Source organism: Saccopteryx leptura, chromosome X (genome assembly GCF_036850995.1).
Source record: "Saccopteryx leptura isolate mSacLep1 chromosome X, mSacLep1_pri_phased_curated, whole genome shotgun sequence".
Classification (NCBI taxonomy): Eukaryota; Metazoa; Chordata; class Mammalia; order Chiroptera; family Emballonuridae; genus Saccopteryx; species Saccopteryx leptura.
The window spans coordinates 95,386,054-95,404,406 of NC_089516.1; the positions used below are offsets into that span (position 1 = coordinate 95,386,054).

General features: G+C 35.1%; 1 non-coding gene across 1 annotated transcript; it reads left to right on the forward strand.

The window, feature by feature from the left end:
* The first annotated feature begins 7,565 nt into the window (after positions 1–7,565).
* Positions 7,566–7,696, forward strand: LOC136386643 (small nucleolar RNA SNORA42/SNORA80 family). Its single transcript, XR_010748003.1, has one exon. It is a non-coding gene; the product is annotated as a small nucleolar RNA SNORA42/SNORA80 family (small nucleolar RNA).
* The last annotated feature ends 10,657 nt before the right edge of the window (positions 7,697–18,353 follow it).

Sequence of the window (18,353 nt, forward strand, 5' to 3'; positions counted from 1 at the left end):
TCTCTGTCCCTTTATCTGTCTTTTTCTGTCTTTGTCACAAAAAACAAACAAACAAAAAAGCTTGAAAGGCTGAAATTGTATAAAAACCTTTGTTAATGAAAAACAACTAAGGTCTAAATAATCTAAAGAAAATTTGTAATTGAATCTAGCATGTAGTTTTTATTCTTTTATTACAAAATATATTTCTGGTAATTAATTTCAAATTTGAAATAATATTTTGAAAGTTTGATTTAGACAGTTATAAGGAAGAGTGCACAATTTTCTTGTTCAAATTCTCCCTATAATATTGCCTACAAAATTTTTCAAGATAAAAAGTGTGGCTATTTCACAGTGATGGTAAGTACCATTCAAAAGGTACAGGTATGCCCTCTGAAACCATCGTCAACATCAAGGAAGTGTTAATGTGTACATTGTAAAGGATTTCCTTCTAGACTCTATGAAGGTTTCAAATTTTTGAAGATTCTACAAAATAGACAATTTCTAAGGGCAGACACTGACTGAAGCAATCTGAGATTTACCACTTGCACTCCTCATTGAGTATAACGGAGTTTTATCCAGAATATTTATTTAAAGTACAACTTTACTGAATTCTTTTTTTTTTTTAAGTGAGAAGAGAGGCCATAGTGAGATAGACTCCTGCATGCACCCTGACCAGTATCTACCTGGTAACCCCCATCTGGGACTGAACCAAGCTGTTTTTAGCACCTGAGGTTGATGAGCTCGAACCAATCTAGCTATTATCAACACCCAGGCAAATGCTCAAACCAATCGATCCACTGGATGCAGGAGAAGAAGAGGGAGAGAAGAAGAGAGAGTGGAAGAGAATCAGATGGTCACTATTGTGTGCCCTGACCAGAAATCAAACCAAGAACTTCTATATGCTCTATCCACTGAGCCAACCAGTCAGGGCCAACTTTACCTAATTCTTAAGGCCAATATATTTTTTACTAGTATTGTTTCCTACATCTAAATGGCTAGTATTATTAAAATTTTTTATTAAGGGTCTTCATTAGTTTTCTGTGTGGTAAGGCCCAGAGAGATTCTATGTCTTCTTTCTTTGTTTCTATATGCTAAAAAATCCAATTTATCTCAATGACAAAAAAGTGTGGTGAAATGCTTTGAATTCAAAGATCCCTGAATTCTGACTCTGATATTTATCAACTATAGTTTTGGTGGAAACTTAGTTTTTCTTAAATGTAAAACAAATATAATGTTCTTGTGATGTCATTATAAATAAATAAAATAATTTTATAGATGTTTAGCATAGTACATGACACAGGGTTGATATGCAATCAATAACGGGTCAGAACTTAAAGATGCAACTATCCACTTTTTAAAAAATATTTTCGGTGTTTTTACTTTCCCTTAAACACCCTTCTGGTTTTTGCCCTAGAAAGTTCTATTACCATTCTTGTATTACTAGACCCATGCATGCTACCAGAGATTCTTCCGTGATTCAGAATATTCTGCCCCAAATAATTTTGTCATCTTTACATTTTCTAGAAACCTTTTATATCTTAGCCCTGAAAGATCTACTTTTTTCCATAACCCAAATATTCATGTACTCTGTTGTTGGACAGCAGCTTATTTACCAGTTTATTTCTATGAGTGAAGCTCAACTTCCTACTGTTATAAATTTAAGTGGAGGGGGAGGCACAGAAGCAGCCTCAGCTCCCACTAAAATGGCTCTCAAAGCTGGAGAGTGGCCAGGTGGAGCTTCCATGGTGCTTCAGTACTGGCTGTTGGTAGAGGCAAATCCCAAGGTCACCAATTAGTTCCTCAAATAATTAGGTCTACATTCTAACTGGCAATTGGTTGATGTTTATGGAATGAATCCTGAACTGCTAAGTATGGTACCAGGACCAGTGTGTGCAGTGTTTCTTCTCTTTTTTGTTACAGAAAAGTATGAAGTGTTTAGATATGAAGAGGAAAAAAAATTTTCAGGGACAAGATGTTACATCATCAATATATTTCATGAAGTAAACAATCAGTAATGCCTGTGGAACAACTGGACTAAAACATCAATGCACATAATATCCATCAGGGTAAAAAGATATTATTCTGTTATATATCCATAAGTAAAAGTAAGAATGCACAAAAAATTGGTTTAAACTAAAGAAGGCATTTCTGTCTCTCTTATGTTTTTAAGAATAATAAATAAAAGATTATCTTAAAATATTGACCATAGCTGTTTGTTTAGAACTAAACCTTATATATAAATATGTTAGAAAATTGAGGAATTGAGTACCAGAGTTAGAATATTGTGTGCTACTATGTGCTGAAATCTTCTCATTTACAAATAGACGCACAATGACATTAAGTAGATAAATGTTTAAACTACACAATATTTTAATTAGTAATGTCCTTAACAATCACCTTGGTATGCTAAGTGATTAATAACATAATCAAACCAACATTAATGAAAATTGAGTGATTTTCCAAGATGATTCACACAAGTTACATAGTTAGGGCTCTTTATTTTAGTCCAGATTTTTTTTTCTAATATACCACATTACCTATTTGTAGAATCCTAACAAATGAAGGTAACGGTTATGGATAGTTAAAAATAGGGCTACTCGTTTTGACATCAGTGGCAAATATGATCTTTGAACAAGGTAAAAATAATAATATACTAAACAACTCTTCAAGAAAATGTTACACAAATCTGTTTCAATAGGTACATTATATTTTATTTTAATGGATATGTAAGACTTTGAAAGATAATAATCAATGAACTAATAAGCTTTAAATGTGCATGTTGTTTATCAAAAGCTTAGCTTAAACAAATGATATACTGAAAAACTTGTTGGTGTAGTTTATCTGTTCTTCTCTGTATGTGTAAAAGTTTATCCTTGGAATAAATGAATGCATCAATAAACTATATAGCACGGTTATACAAGATGACTCCCCTCCCAATCGCCACTAATTATGTTCACTGAATTGTGTTTTTATATCAAGCCCATGAAATTTTAAAAAGTTTTCTAAAAAAAAGTAAGCATACAAAATACTTCTACCCATTTTCTAAAATGCACAAGTTCTGCCTAACCAGGCAGTGGTGCAGTGGATAGAGCATCGCACTGGAATGGAGAGGACCCAGGTTCAAGACTCCGAGGTTGCCAGCTTGAGCGCGGACTCATCTGGTTTGAGCAAAGTTCAACAGCTTGGACCCAAGGTTGCTGGCTTGAGCAAGTGGTTACTTGGTCTGCTGAAGGCCCATGTTCAAGGCACATATGAAAAAGCAATCAATGAACAACTAAGGTGTTGCAAGGAAAAACTGATGATTGATGCTTCTCATCTCTCTCCCTTCCTTGTCTCTCTGTCCCTGTCTATCCCTCTCTCTGACTCTCTCTCTGTCTCTGTAAAAAAATAAAATAAAATAAAATGCACTAGTTCTTCATCCACATTCCTATACAGATCAATGAGTTTAGAATTTTGTATCAGAAAAAGCTCTGCTTCTCCAGAGGTTCAGATCGAATAGCCCTATAAAGAGATTTGCCACTAATTTATTTTCAGGTTGTATTCCACTTCTACCTTTCATGATATCTGATGCTTTCCAAGACTGAGACACTGAAGGGCTCTACATTGGAATGTTTCTGGCCAGTATCCTTCTGTGCAGAAACATGACTTCTCCCCTGATAATTTGCTATTGTTTCAATCACATGGCTTCTATACATTTAATGAGATCTCTTGTCCATTGTCTTCTGTCTCTCATACTCATTGTCCTTGTAAACAAATATATTTTAATTTTTTCTATAGTTTTAGTTAGGTTTTGTAAAGTAAAAATAAAAAAAGTTATGATCTAGAATTTTATTCATATGTGAGTTCTAAAAAACAATATGAATAACAACAACAACAAAAACAAAACAAAAACTAACTCATAGATATAGAGAACATTTTGATGGTTGCCAGATGGAAGGGGAGTTAGAAGATAGGTGAAAAAAGAATACAATTAAGATGTACCAGTTGCTAGCTATAAAAACAGTCATAATATATAAAGCACAGAATAAGGACGACAATAAATAATATTGTACAAATATTGATCGACTTATGACCTATGCAACTTACGACCATTCGACTTTAGGACCACAATCGCTAGCCACGACTGCTCCATGTCTGGCAGCACAAGCGTTGCCCAGCTGGGCATACGACAGTGCGGACCAGCTTCCTGCAGCACTACCATCTCCGCGTGTACCATTTCAACTATTATACCAGACTCGGTACAGAAATTTGTATTTTGAGTCTTGGATATTTTTCATCAAATCCCTTCTAAGATGTCTACCAAGAGGAAATTGTGTTTGCAAATATTAAACCAGTTGTACTGGTAATGCAGTGTTTTACTTAAACTTGACAAATGTAAAAATAAGAAACAAAATGGTGTAGAGATGACATAAATGGCATACAATGAACAAAGAAAATTATGATATATAACAATAATGAAAGAAAATTATGATATAATATGACTTAAAGACTTTTATAACATCATTTCACAGTACTATACATATAGCCTACTCAACTTACAACCAAATCGTGTTACGACTGGTCTGTCGGAACCAATCATGGTCGTAAGTTGAGCACTAGCTGTAATAACTATGTATGGTGGCACCTAGGTGCTAACCTTATCCAAGTGATCACTTCATAAGTTATTTAAATGTCTAATCATTATGCTGTATAGCTGTACACATAAAAATAATAAAATATTGAATGTCAACTACAGTTGTAGCTATAAAATGTACAGCTGTAATTGAAAAAATAAATTAACAAAAATATATGATCAACTTGCTATGTTCAACAGAATATCCAGTCTAGAGTTGCTATTGTTTTCTTTAAATTTATATAATCATGATTCTTTACTCTTAACAATAAAATAACATACACAACATCACTGTATTATACATGTTCTTGTTTTAAGTCACTTGGGATCATTTTTGTTGTATAGTAAGTAATAAATATATGCTTTTGAAATAAGCACTACAAACACTTTTTAAAATTTTTTATGTATTCATTTTTAGAAAGAGAGGAAGAGATAGTGAGAAAGAGAGAGAGTAACATCAATTTGTTGTTTCACTTATTTATGAATTTATTGGTTGATTCTTGTATGTGCCCTGAACGAGAATCAAACTACAGCCTAGCGGTATTGGGGTGGTTCTAACCAACTGAGATATCCAGCCAAGGCCCACAACCAGTTTTATACTCTTACTTTAGCAGTAAGTAAATGATAAAATTTTTCTCACCTTTAAATTATAGAACTACAATCTTCTACTCTTGGATATTGGAGATGTCACATTTCATTAGTCATGAGAGTCATTAGTAGTTGTATGATCTTGGAGTACTTATTTAATCTCTCTATACTCATTTTCCTCATCTATAAAATTAAGATCACAATTATAATAGTGTTGAGTTTGAAGGGTTGCTATAATGAATACATATATAAAGTGTATGCTAAATGCATACACTTACGTAAAGTGCTTATAACATGGTCCATCACCTAAAAGTTGATTAATGTTAACCATTATAAAAAAATAAGTTGTAAAATATTATGTATAGTATGATCTTTGGAAGCTATGGAGGTCTCTTGTTCAGATCTCCTTTCAAGGTAACCTGCTGTTGTTGGCACAGTTGACCTACGGCTGCCAGCTGCCAAGCTTTTGGATTCACTGTAGTACTCATGCTGAGGGATCACTTCCCCTAGCAGTCTCCCAGGCAATGACTGACAAGGTTGGAGCCTGCTACATTTGGATCATTTCTAACCTGGAATTCCTCTTATAGGCAATTCTTGTTTGGAAAGTAACCATCAGTTTATCTGAGACATTTTCAGTGTTGTGTTACATGGTTTGAGACTGTTTCTTCCCATTTTTTCTCTTTCCTTCTTTTATTACACAGATGTCAGACTTGCATTTCAGACACCTATTTTCCCTCTCTCCCTTCAGGCTTTATAGGTGTTTCCCCAATAAACCTCTTTAAATACAATAGCTTTGCATCTGTTTCATATAATATCCAAACTGATACAGATCTGATATGTATCATGAAAACAAAAGAACATATGTTTACAAAAATTTTGGGAAGATAAAGTAAAAATTGATCAATTGTTTTGAGGGAGTAGAGTGTGAGTTAAGATTTTCTAATTTTTTATTTATATTTTATTTAAAGTTTGATTGAATTTTAAATCATAAGCATATATAATTTCAGACTTCTAATGAATTAGTAAATAAAAATAACTAAATGTAATCAGAAGCAGTATTGTATAATGAAAAAAATGCAGATATTTAGAAACTCCATATTTGGATATTTGCTCTTACATTTTTCAACTGAACAGACTAATTCTCACCTTTACTGTCCTCATATCAGAAAATAGAGATAACGATCACTAATTGACACTGTCTAATAAAAAATGTAATGGTTATCCACACCAATTCTATCCATTGTCAAAATGTGTACTTCTCATTATTTAATCACAAGATCAATCTTGCACAGAAACATAATAAATGAGTTCTTAAATAGCATGATTTAGACATGTTGAAAGACCTTATCTACACAATAATATCACTTTCATTTCTTTTCTATGATTTGAAGTACGGGAGGAAGGGAAGCTCTTAAATACTGTTATTATAGCCACACTGTATCGTGTTCAGTGCTATGTTAAGTGTGCTACCATTTTAAATTATCCACAGAATTAGCATTTGAATGTCTAAAGTTTACTATGAGCTTGGTTAATAGTAGCAGTGAGATGTAGAGAACCTCATTCCCAAAGATTGATAGTAGCCCCTTTTGCATAAGCTTATTTTTTCTCATACCAGAATGCTTTTGTAACTTTGTAATTTCTGTTATTAAATCTTAGTTAACGCCTGACCAGGCAGTGGCGCAGTGAATAAAGTGTCAGACTGGGATGTGGAAGACCCAGGTTTGAGACCCTGAGGTCGTCAGCTTGAGCGTGGGCTCATCTGGTTTGAGCAAAAATTCACCAGCTTGGACCCAAGGTTGCTGGCTCAAGCAAGGGGTTACTCGGTCCACTGAAGGCCCATGGTCAAGGCACATATGAGAAAGCAATCATTGAACAGCTAAAGGTGTCACAATGCGAAACGAAAAACTAATGATTGATACTTCTCATCTTTCCGTTCCTGTCTGTCTGTCCCTGTCTATCCCTCACTCTGACTCTCTCTCTGTCTCTGTAAAAAAATAAAATAAAATAAAATAAAATCTTAGTTAATAGTAAACTAATTATTGCAAATTGTCCAGACATCACAGGTGCACACTTAACTAGATGTTGCACTTGTATGGGTTTTACTAAATATCTGATGTAAAAAAATAATTATTTCAATGGCTCGTAAAAGAAAAAGTTAGATAAATAAAATGCTCTTCCTTAAATTTGTATCATTGTTTTTAAATTCAACAATTAGACAATTTTTTTTTAGTTTGGGTGGAAACTGTTTTTAAAATGTAGTTCAATTTTAATTACATATACAAATACAGGCAGATTTCAACTTATGAACAACCTGTATACGTCAACTGTTTACTCCCAGACTCATATCTAACAACACCACTGCCATGGAAAATAAAATGAATCCAATGTATGGGTTTGTACTAATGACAGACCCGTCCCCCTGAGTCTCTCATACCCTATATCAGAGCAAACTTTGGCCTTGAACTATTGCTTAGCTTCTGCCCATAATTTGCAAACACTGAAGGAGGTTGCACAGTGGGAAAAAATCCAAAAATACTTAACATAAAATGTGTAAGTTGAAAAATGATGTAAGATTCCAAGATGAATGCATAGTAGGTACAGACTACATTTATCTATTCCCAATACCAAACCAGATTTACAGCTAAATAATAGAGAAATCAATATGAATAACCAATTGAAGGATAGCTGAACTGAAATCTTATAATTAAGAATTTACAGAAGAAGTCATATAGAGACTAGTAAAAAGGGTGGAGACATGGAAAGGGCTGGCCTCTACACACATATGTGACAGTTGAGAAGCCAGAGGATATATTAGCCTTAAAACTCCCTTCCCCCAAGAGTTTGAGGTCTCAGTTCCACCCAGGGATCCCCAACCAAGAATAACAGATATGGGATGAGGAGCCTACATAACATCTGGTGGTGAAAATCAATCGGAATTCAGTCTGCCTGAGAGAGAAGGGATTCTGCTAGAGATCCAGATGCCACTTTCCCGGGGTTGAGTACACCTATTGTTTTAGCACCAGCCTGGAGAGTTCACTGTCCAGTCTTCTGACTACTGTTGATACCACTCTGTTGTGCTTGGGTCATGCAGATGGATCTGTTTGATGCACCCAACAGAGACCTTTGGGGCACTTTTTTGCTGAAGAAGCTCTTGGTGGAGGCTCAGAGGGTTATTGAACTGTGTAGTTTTGAAAAAGGGACCATTCTTTTTCACCTTCAGTGCACACACCCACCTGTTGAATCACTTGGACTGTCCTTCCATTTCTTGGGCTCTGCCTTGCTAAGTCACTCAGGAGGATCAGAGTACTACACAGAGCTGGGAGTTGTGTAGTAAGTCTCCTGGGGAGGATTTTTCTCTGGGAACCAGAAAGGCATTGTGTGGCTACTGTGCAGAGGTCCACTTCCATCTTCTTTGTGAGCTCACTTGTGATATTCTCCCAACAAGATACAATACTCATTTAACCTGCTTACCTGCATTATTGGCAACCAAGGATCCCACCCTGCTGAGCTCTTTCTGTGAGTGGATCTGAGAGCTTCTCAGAGCTGTAACTTTCAGTGCACATCTCCTTTAGAGGTTCTTGCCTGTGAAGGGATAAGAGTTGACTCCGTTCTTACAAACTTGGCATCATAACCTATATATGCTGACTAAAGGAGACCAAACTGAGAAAAAAAGCAACACAAAGACAGTAAGTAAAAGGATTGAAAAAGTATTCCATACAAATGGAATCTAAAAAAAACAATCTGGAGTAACAATACTTACAATACTTATATCAGACAAAGTAAACTTAAAATAAAGACCAACAAGAAGATCTAACTCTTGTGAACATATATGCACCCAATGTAGTAGTACCTAAATATATACTAAAACAATTTTTGGTGAACAGAAAGGGAGAGATTGACAGCAGTACATTCATAGTAAGAGATTTTAACACCCCACTGATGCCAATGGATAGATCTTCCAGTCAAAAAATCAAAAAGGAAATAGTGACTTTAAATGATACACTAAATTGATTGGATGTAATTGTTATTTATGGAATAATTTAACCCAAGAAGCAGAATATACATTCTCAAGTGCATGTGGAATATTCTCAAAGATAAACCACATATTAAGACACAAAATATGTTTTTACATTTAAGAAGATAGAATCATATCAAGCATCTTTTCTGACTACAATGGCATAAAACTAGAAATCAATTACATTAAAAAAGCTAAAGAACATTCTAACACATGTACATTAAATATCATGTTATTAAAAAAGGAATTGGTAAACAATGAGATCAAAGAAGAGATCAAATGTTACTTAGAAACAAATGAAAGTGAATATACAACAACCGAAAATCTATAGGACACAGCAAAAGCAATCTTGAGAGGGAAGTTCATATATTTACAGACCATTCTCAAGAAACAAACAAAAAATATCTTAAATATACAATTAAAACCCACACTTATAAAAAGTTCTATAAACAGAACAACAAAGCATAGAGTAAGTATAAGTAAGGAAATTATAAAGATTAGAGCTAAAATCAATGACATAGAAACTAAAAAAAAAAGATAATGAAAAAAGCTGCTAGGCCCTGGCTGGTTGGCTCAGTGGTAGAGCGTTGGCCTGGCGTGCAGAAGTCCCAGATTCGATTCCCGGCCAGGGCACACAGGAGAAGTGCCCATCTGCTTCTCTACCCCTCCCCCTCTCCTTCCTCTCTGTCTCTCTTTTCCCCTCCCGCAGTGAGGGAGCAAAGATAGCCCCAGCGCTGGGGATGGCTCCTTGGCCTCTGCCCCAGGCACTAAAATGGCTCTGGTCGCGGCAGAGCGATGCCCCGGAGGGGCAGAGCATCGCCCCCTGGTGGGCAGAGTGTTGCCCTCTGGTGGGCGTGCCGGATGGATCCCGGTCGGGCACATGCGGGAGTCTGTCTGACTGTCTCTCCCTGTTTCCAGCTTCAGAAAAATACAAAAAAGAAAGAAAAAAGCTGCTACTTTGAAAAGATAGATATAAATACCTTAAACCAGTCATTCAGAATAAAAAGAGAGGATACAATAAATTAAATCATAAATGAAAAAAATGGCACGTGACACCACAAAAAACAAAGAATTGTAATAAAATATTATGAACAACTAACTATATGCCAACAAATAGAACAAACTGGGTAAAATGAATAAATTTCTAGAAACATCCAATCCTCCAAAACAGAATCAGAAAGAATCAGAAAACCTATATAGATCAATTAAAACTAATGAAATCAAACCAGTAATAGAAAAGAAAAAGCTCTTAGTAAGTAAAATTTTGGACCAAAACTGAATCAAGAAGAGTTAGAAAATCGGAATAGACAGACTACACCCAATTAAATTAAAGCATTAATAAAAAAACTCCCACAAACAAAAATCCTGGACCACATGGCTTCACAAGTGAATTTTATGAAATATTCAAAGAAGAATTAACACTTATTCTTCTAAAACTATTCTAAAAAAATTAAAGAAGAAAGAATACTTCCAAGATGACTATATTAGGCCAGTATTATCCTAATTCCAAAACCATACAAAGACACTACAAAGAAAGAAAATTATAAACCAATATACATAATGAGCATGGATGTTAAAATCTTCAACAAAATATTAATAAACTGAATCCAGCAATGCATTAAGAAGATTCTACAACATGATTGAGTTGAATTTATTTTGAAATACAAGGTTAATATAATATCTGCAAATCAATAAACATGACATACCACATAAACACAAGGAAGGATAAAAGCCACTTGATTATATAAGTAAATGCAGAAAAAAACTAATGACAAAATCCAGCACCCATTTAGGATAAAAAAAAAAATCTCTCAGCAAAATGGGAACATACCTTACTGTAATAAAGGCCATATATGACAAAGCTACAGGCACCATCCTACCCAATGGGCAAAAACTACAAGCATTTACCTTTAGATCAGGAACAAGAAAAGAATGTCTGCATTCACTACTCTTACTCAACCTCAACATAGACTGGAAGTCTTAGCGATAGCAAAGAAACAAAAAGAGAAAATAAATGGCATCTACGTTGGAAATAAAAAGTAAAACTGTCATTATTTGCAGATGACCTGATACTCTATAAAAAGAACTCTAAAATTTTAACCAAAATAAGAAAAGCCACTGAACTGATAAATTAATTTAGTAAAGTAGCAAGATACAAAACAAATATACAGAAATCAGTTGTATTTTTATACACTAATAATACTATCAGAAAGGGAAACTAAGAAAACAATCTCATTCACAATGAGTTGTTTCACAATGAATAAAATACTGGGCTTTGACCAGGTAACCTAGTTAGAACATCATTCCAAAATGCCAAGGTTGCTGGTTTGATCTTCAACCAGGGCACATAAAAAAAAAACAACCTATGAATGCATAAATAAGTAAAACAAAAAATTGATTTCTCTCTCTCTTCTTCTTTCTAAAAAAATCAATAAGAAAGAATAAAATACATAGAATAAATTTAACCAATGATGTAAAAGTCATGTACTCGAAAAATTTCAAGACACTGAAGGAAGAAATTCAAGGAGATGCAAATAAGTGGAAGCATATAATATGTTCATGGATAGAAAGAATTATCATCAATAAAATGTCCATCCATACTACCTAAAACAATCAATAGATTCAATATAATTTCTATTAAAATACTAATAACATATTTTACAATAGTAGAACAAATATTCCAAATATTTATATGGAACCATAAAAGACATTGAATAGCCACAGCAATCTTCAGAAAGAAAAACAAAGTTGAAGGAATTATGCTACCTAATATCAAACTCTACGGCGAGGCCATAGTAATCAAAGCAGCATGGTATATAGTCTTAAGAACAGACATATAAATCAATGGAACAAGAGAGAGAGAACAGAAATAAACCCACTCCTTTTTAGTCAATTAATATTTGACAATGGAGGCAAAAACATACAAAGAGATAAAGAAACTCTATTCAATAAGTTCTATTTGGATACTTTGGACAGATACATGCAAAATATGAAACAAGACCACGTTATTACACCATACACAAAAATAAAGTCAAAATGAATGAAAGACTTAAATGTTAGAACTGAAATCATATAAATCCTGGAAGAGGATATAGGCAATGAAATCTCAGACATTTCTTGAAGCAATATTTTTTCTGCTATATCTCTTTGACCAAGGGAAATAAAAGAAAAAATAAGCAAATGGAACTAAAATCTTTTACAAAACAAAGAAAACCATCAACAAAATTAAAAGATAACCCACTGAATGGCAGAGCATATTTACCTATAATACATCTGATAATGGGTTAATATAAAAATTTTGTAAAGAATTTATAAATAGTCTAATTAAAAAAGAAGGGTAAAGATGCCCTGGCCAGATAGCTCAGTTGATTAGAGCATTGTCCCAAAGTGCAGAGGTTGCTGATTTGATCTCCGGTCAGGGCACATACAGGAAAAGATTGATGTTCCTGTCTCTCTCTCTCTCCTTCTCCCTTTCCTTATTTCCCTTCTTCTCTTGCTAAAATCAATTAAAAAAATTAAAAATAATATATAAAAAAAGGTAAAGGACCTGAATAGACACTTCTCCAAGAAGACATATAGTTAATAGACATATGAAAAGATGCTCAATGTCACTAATCGTCAAAGAAATTCAAATTAAAACTACAATGAGATATCACTTCATGCTTGGCTTTTATCAATAAGTCAACAGGAACCAAGTATTGGTGAGAATGTAGAGAAAAAAGAACCCTTGTGCATTGTTGGTGGGAATATAGGTTAGTGCACACACTATAGAAAGCAGTATGAATTTACCTCAAGAAATTAAAAATGAAAATGTATTATGATATACTATTTTCACTTTGGGGAATTTAGCCAAAGAAACCTAAAACACTAATTCTAAAGAATATGTGCATCCTTGTGTTCATTGCAGCATTATTTACTGTAGTCAAGATTGGGAAGCAGCCCAAGTGTCCCTCAGTAGATGAGTGGTACATTTATACAATGAAATAGTACTTAGTAATAAAATGTAAGAAAATCTTATTCTTTGCTACAACATAATGTGCCTGGAGAACATTATGGTAAGCAAAAAAAAAAAAAGCCAGTCTGAGACGGACAAGTACAGGGTGTCCTAGGGTTACGACAGTTTGGACAGACGATGTTTTGAGTTTATGATGCTTACTCCCATAAAACCTTTAAAAAATTGAAATGCGAGTGTGTTGGCTTATGCTGTCAGCATTGTACTTACACACTATGTGGGCAAACTAGCTTGGCATCACATGGAGAGGAGCTGTCTGATGATGACAGCTAGATAAGGAACTGATTGAAAAGGAAGAGATAGTAACCCCAGAACCCAAGAAATTTACTACCAAGGTTTTGGCAGAAGGTTTTTCTATGGTAGAGGATGGGTTGGCAAAATTTCAGACTGAGAATTCCAATGATGACAGATTCAGTAAGGTCTACAGAGCTGTTTATGGATGCCTGGCAATGCTATAGGCAGGTTTTGAAAGAGAAGAAGTCATCAAAATTCCAGACTTGCCTGGAACAATTCTTTAAGGTAGAGAAGCCTGCAACAGATCCTGTACCCTCTACATCAGCTGCTTCTTGAGATGAAACACGTGTAATATAGGTAGAATCATCTCGAGCGTCTCCTGCACGTTACTTAGGCAATCCTGACTCCCTTGACCCAGTATCACCAGCACTATCTGCAGGTTCTCCTGCCTCTCCAGCTTCCTCCTCCCAATAGCTCACTCTGTCCCACCTTGCAATGCCCCTTCCTGTGTGCAAGCCAGCCACAGGAATAAAGGTAAGGAATTTTTTTTTATACTCATTTTTTCAATTACTACAGTACAGTATATTTATGTCCTTTTTCTGTGGCTTAGTTTTGTTTTTATGTGCTACATTATGATTTTACAACTGTGTTAAAATAGGTAAGGGATTTAGGGTAGGGTGTGTTTTGACTTACACTAAAATTTGTGTTACATCACTGTCATAAGAACAGAACTGTGTCATAACCCGAGGACCTCCTATATATGATTTCACTCATATATTTGATCTATAAACAAAATGAACCAACAAGCAAAATAGAAGCAGACTCATAGAAAGGAGATTGGGGAATAGGGCATTGTGGGCTGGGTTGGGGGGGTCGAGTGACTTAGTAAAAAAGTCATTAAAAGCAGAAAAAACTCAATGACATGGACAACAGTGTGATGATCGTGGAGGGGAGGGGATGGGCAGAGGTAGGGAAAGAGATAGAAGGTATACATTATGTCGGAAAGATAATTGAATTGGAAAGCTGAACACTCTAAGTAATATACAGCTGATGTGTTGTGGAATTGCACACCTAAAACCTGTAAATATTTTAAACCAGTGTCACCCCAATAAATTCAATAAAAAAGAAAATAAACAAAAATAATGAATCTTTTGCTTTCACATATAATTATTGTTTTTATTATATATTAATAAACTAAAATTAAAACTTAAAAATGACATAATTTTAAATATCATTGCCATACATTTAAAATATAACTTTTTTTGTTAATTCCCATTTATTCCTGGATGTACTGCAATCTTATTTTATTCCTGTTTAAGCTTCTCCATTTCAGTGGGTGTTACTACAATTTACCCTGTTACTAAAAACAGAAATGTTGAGCTATCATTTTATGCTTTTACTATACTATCCACCCTTCCATTTGGATATCTAATATGGATGAGGCGTCAAACTTAATATATCAAAACTAAATATTTTATCACTAATTCCCATAACCTAATCTACTCACTGTTTCCTGCTTCTCAGTTAGTGGTAGCTTCATTCTTCAAGCAACTCAGATCAAAAATGTAAAATTATTATTGACTCCTTTCTTAATATTCAGAATCTAATGATTTCCATAGCCATTCCTTACCTGAATTATTGTTATAGCTTTATATCTGGCCTCTGCTCCTCCATTTGCTTTTCTGAAGTTTATTATCCTTTTAAAACATAAATCAAATATTCCTCTTTTTTAAGCCCTGCAAAGGCTCCTCAATTCAACCAAAGTAAAAAACTAAAAATTCTTATTATGATATACCAAGACCCTCCAAAATTTGACCCCTACTACCTTTCTAATTTCATCTTACTTCTCTATCTTTTTCTCATTGTATTCCAGGAAAAAACTGGTCTTGTTTCTTGAACATGTCCGGCAGGTTCTATCTCAGGATATTTACATTGCAGCCTATTCTTAGAAAGTTTTTCTCCCAGATATCTACCTCCCTTATTCTTTTGTTTCTCAGTAAGGCATATCCTTGATCAATTCCACTACTATCATTGTCACTCTTACTCTTTTAGACTACTCTATTTTTCATTTATACTATAAATCTTCTAGTATACTATCATCTTTGACATGATAACAGCATGTTTATTCTTGTAAGTATTAAACAGATTAAGCTTGCTAAGAGACATCAACAACAAAGATATGCAGTTAACTATGTCATTCTGAGGCAGCTTAATGACACCTTGTTTTGCTCTCAGTAAAGACTTAAAAATGAGGTTCTCAGAACAGAAGTTTGCATCTAGGAGGCATATAAAATGGTCATTTTAAAAGTTAGGAGTAAAAAATCAAGGCACCCTTAAGAAATGGAACACAAGCTGTAACTGAACAATAATTTTGGAATTAGTGTTATATTACAGACAGTTTTAGTCCCCATAGACAGACTCAAATTCAGGCATGAAAAGATAAAAAATAGAAGTGTGTTCATTGGACTGATAAACAATAAAACCAGAACAGAATTCTAATCACTACATTTGATAAAAAAAAAATCAAGAGAGAAATTGAAGCAGAATATGCTTCTAAAGACCAAATTAAAACATTATTTTTTCCATTGTTAATGGACATCTCTATCATCTGACTGGTATTTTTTTAAAAAAAAATATAGAATCTGTGAACCATTGGGAATCAAAATGTTTAAGTGTGAGAGACTCAGAAGTCAATATTTTAAAAGACTCCTTGAGATTATTCCAATGAAGTTCATCCTCTGATCTGTTATTCATTTCATTTTGGCTGACCCACTACAAAATTTGTCTTAGATCTTGGGGAGACTCTGGACCTGAACTAAAGAGTCAAATAGCTTCTGCAATAGGGAGGTGTGGAATTTGATGGGTAGACCAATACAGTGCTAAACAAGGGGAGGACTCAACATTTTTATTTTCTTTACATTGGAAACAGCATGAGGAAGTGTTAACTGTTTACCACCTACTATCCAGTGTCAATCACAATGTCTGTCATATATTAGATGCTTCATAAATATTTATGCAATTAATTACATAAAATTAAAGCCCAGGTGATAATATACTTTTTTAGTCCTATTAGTATTTTGAAACATTTTTTTTTCATTTGCTGTGTAACAGAAGCAGCCTAACTCCATATATTTTTTCAACATAGTCATTAATATCCACTGATACAATTCAAGAGCTTTATTCTACTTCTGAATAAGCTCAGTACTCACAACCAGAACTTAATATTTTACCAATTTCCAGGTAAAAGTATATCTTCCTATTTTTGATAAAGAAATGAGATTGCTGTCTTCTCAGATGATGAGAAGTTTTCAGCTGTTCCTTTAGTAAAGAAATTCATACTTTTATATTTTGTAGTTATTATCAGTTACTTCTGTTCTCTAATCTTTGCTCTTTTTGAGTGGAAAATGTTTAAACTATTCAATTTTAAACTAAGTCTCTGAACTGGAAAAGTAATGATGCATACAAATACATTATGTGTTAATTATAAAACACATTTAACTGATGATTAGGCCATTGATATTTTTATCTGGCAACTAACTGCTTTTGTGAATTCTGCAATTGCTGCTTCTTCAATAGCCTGACTATACCACCTTAAGGACAGTCTAGTTGACACCGATGAAAAGTTGTAGAAACCACTGCAATCTGTAACTTTTGCAGATTTCTGATTAGGTTAAGAGTTCATTGATTCTACTGTTTGAATAGTATGAGATGTAATAATATAACTGTGAGGTTGGCTAGCAATGGGACAGGTCACATGAGGAACCACCCACATACATGACTGCCAAAAGAAATGGCCCAGGAACATTTTGAAACTGTCAGCCAATGAAATTTCGCCATGATCCAGCACAAAAACAACACCCTACCAGCACTATAAATTACCCCTTGGGTGGGAGAAGCTGTGTGACTTCCTTGGCCCCTGTCTTGCGGACCAGTAAACCTTGCCCAGGAGCACTCTAAATAAAGCTTTTGCTTGTCCACACTTGGTGGCTATGTCCTTCTTTCTTCCTCAGTGGAAAATACCTTACATTTGGTGCCAAAACCCAGGAGGAGCTTGAGTCTGCATGGGTCGCTACTCTCCTCTTCCCTTCTGAGGAAGACCAGGGACCTCCAACCTCCCACCCACTTTGGCACACGGTGCCTTAAGTCCCCTGCCTCTGGCCTCCCCTCAGTTCTTTTTGACTCTGAGACTCCATGTCTGTAATCTCAGCTGTGTCAGGGACCTTCTACCCTTTCCAAGTGTGTGTGTGCCCCGTGGAGACGTCCCAGACACTGCCACTCTGCATGACTGTCCGGTGGCCAGAGATTGAGTTGCAGGACACCAATTCTCATCTCTGATCACCCCAAGGCTGAGGGCAGCCATGGAGGCACAAGAATCTAAACCTGGTTCAAAAACACCCCTAAGGTGCCTTATCTGGAATCTCTCAAAAATAGATCTCTTCCTAAAGAAGAAGAAACTGATCTTCTTCTCCACTGTGGGCTGGCCATAGTACCCATTGGATAACCAGACCAGGTGGCCTCCTGAAGGGATTTTCGACTTTAACACCCTCACCGATTTACAGAACTATTGCCAGAGAACTGGGAAATGATCGAAGATCTCTTACATTCAGGGCTTCCAGTATTTGCACTCCCATCTTAATCTCTGTGCCACCTGCTCTACCGCACAGGTCCTTTTAGCCAGAGAAACCTCAGCTAAACCCTCCACTTTTGATTTTTCCTCCTTCGCCAACCCCCGTGAGGAACTCTTTCTTCCTCCTGCATGATCCCCTCTTGCCCTATCAAGGTCCTACTCTCCCTTTGCTGGATCCTGTTTCTCATCTGCCTGCGTATACCAGTCCCTCTCTCTCCTCCCCTGTCTGTGCTCACACCAGATCCCGCTCTGAGCTACAAGAAGGAGACACCCTTCTCTGCCTTCT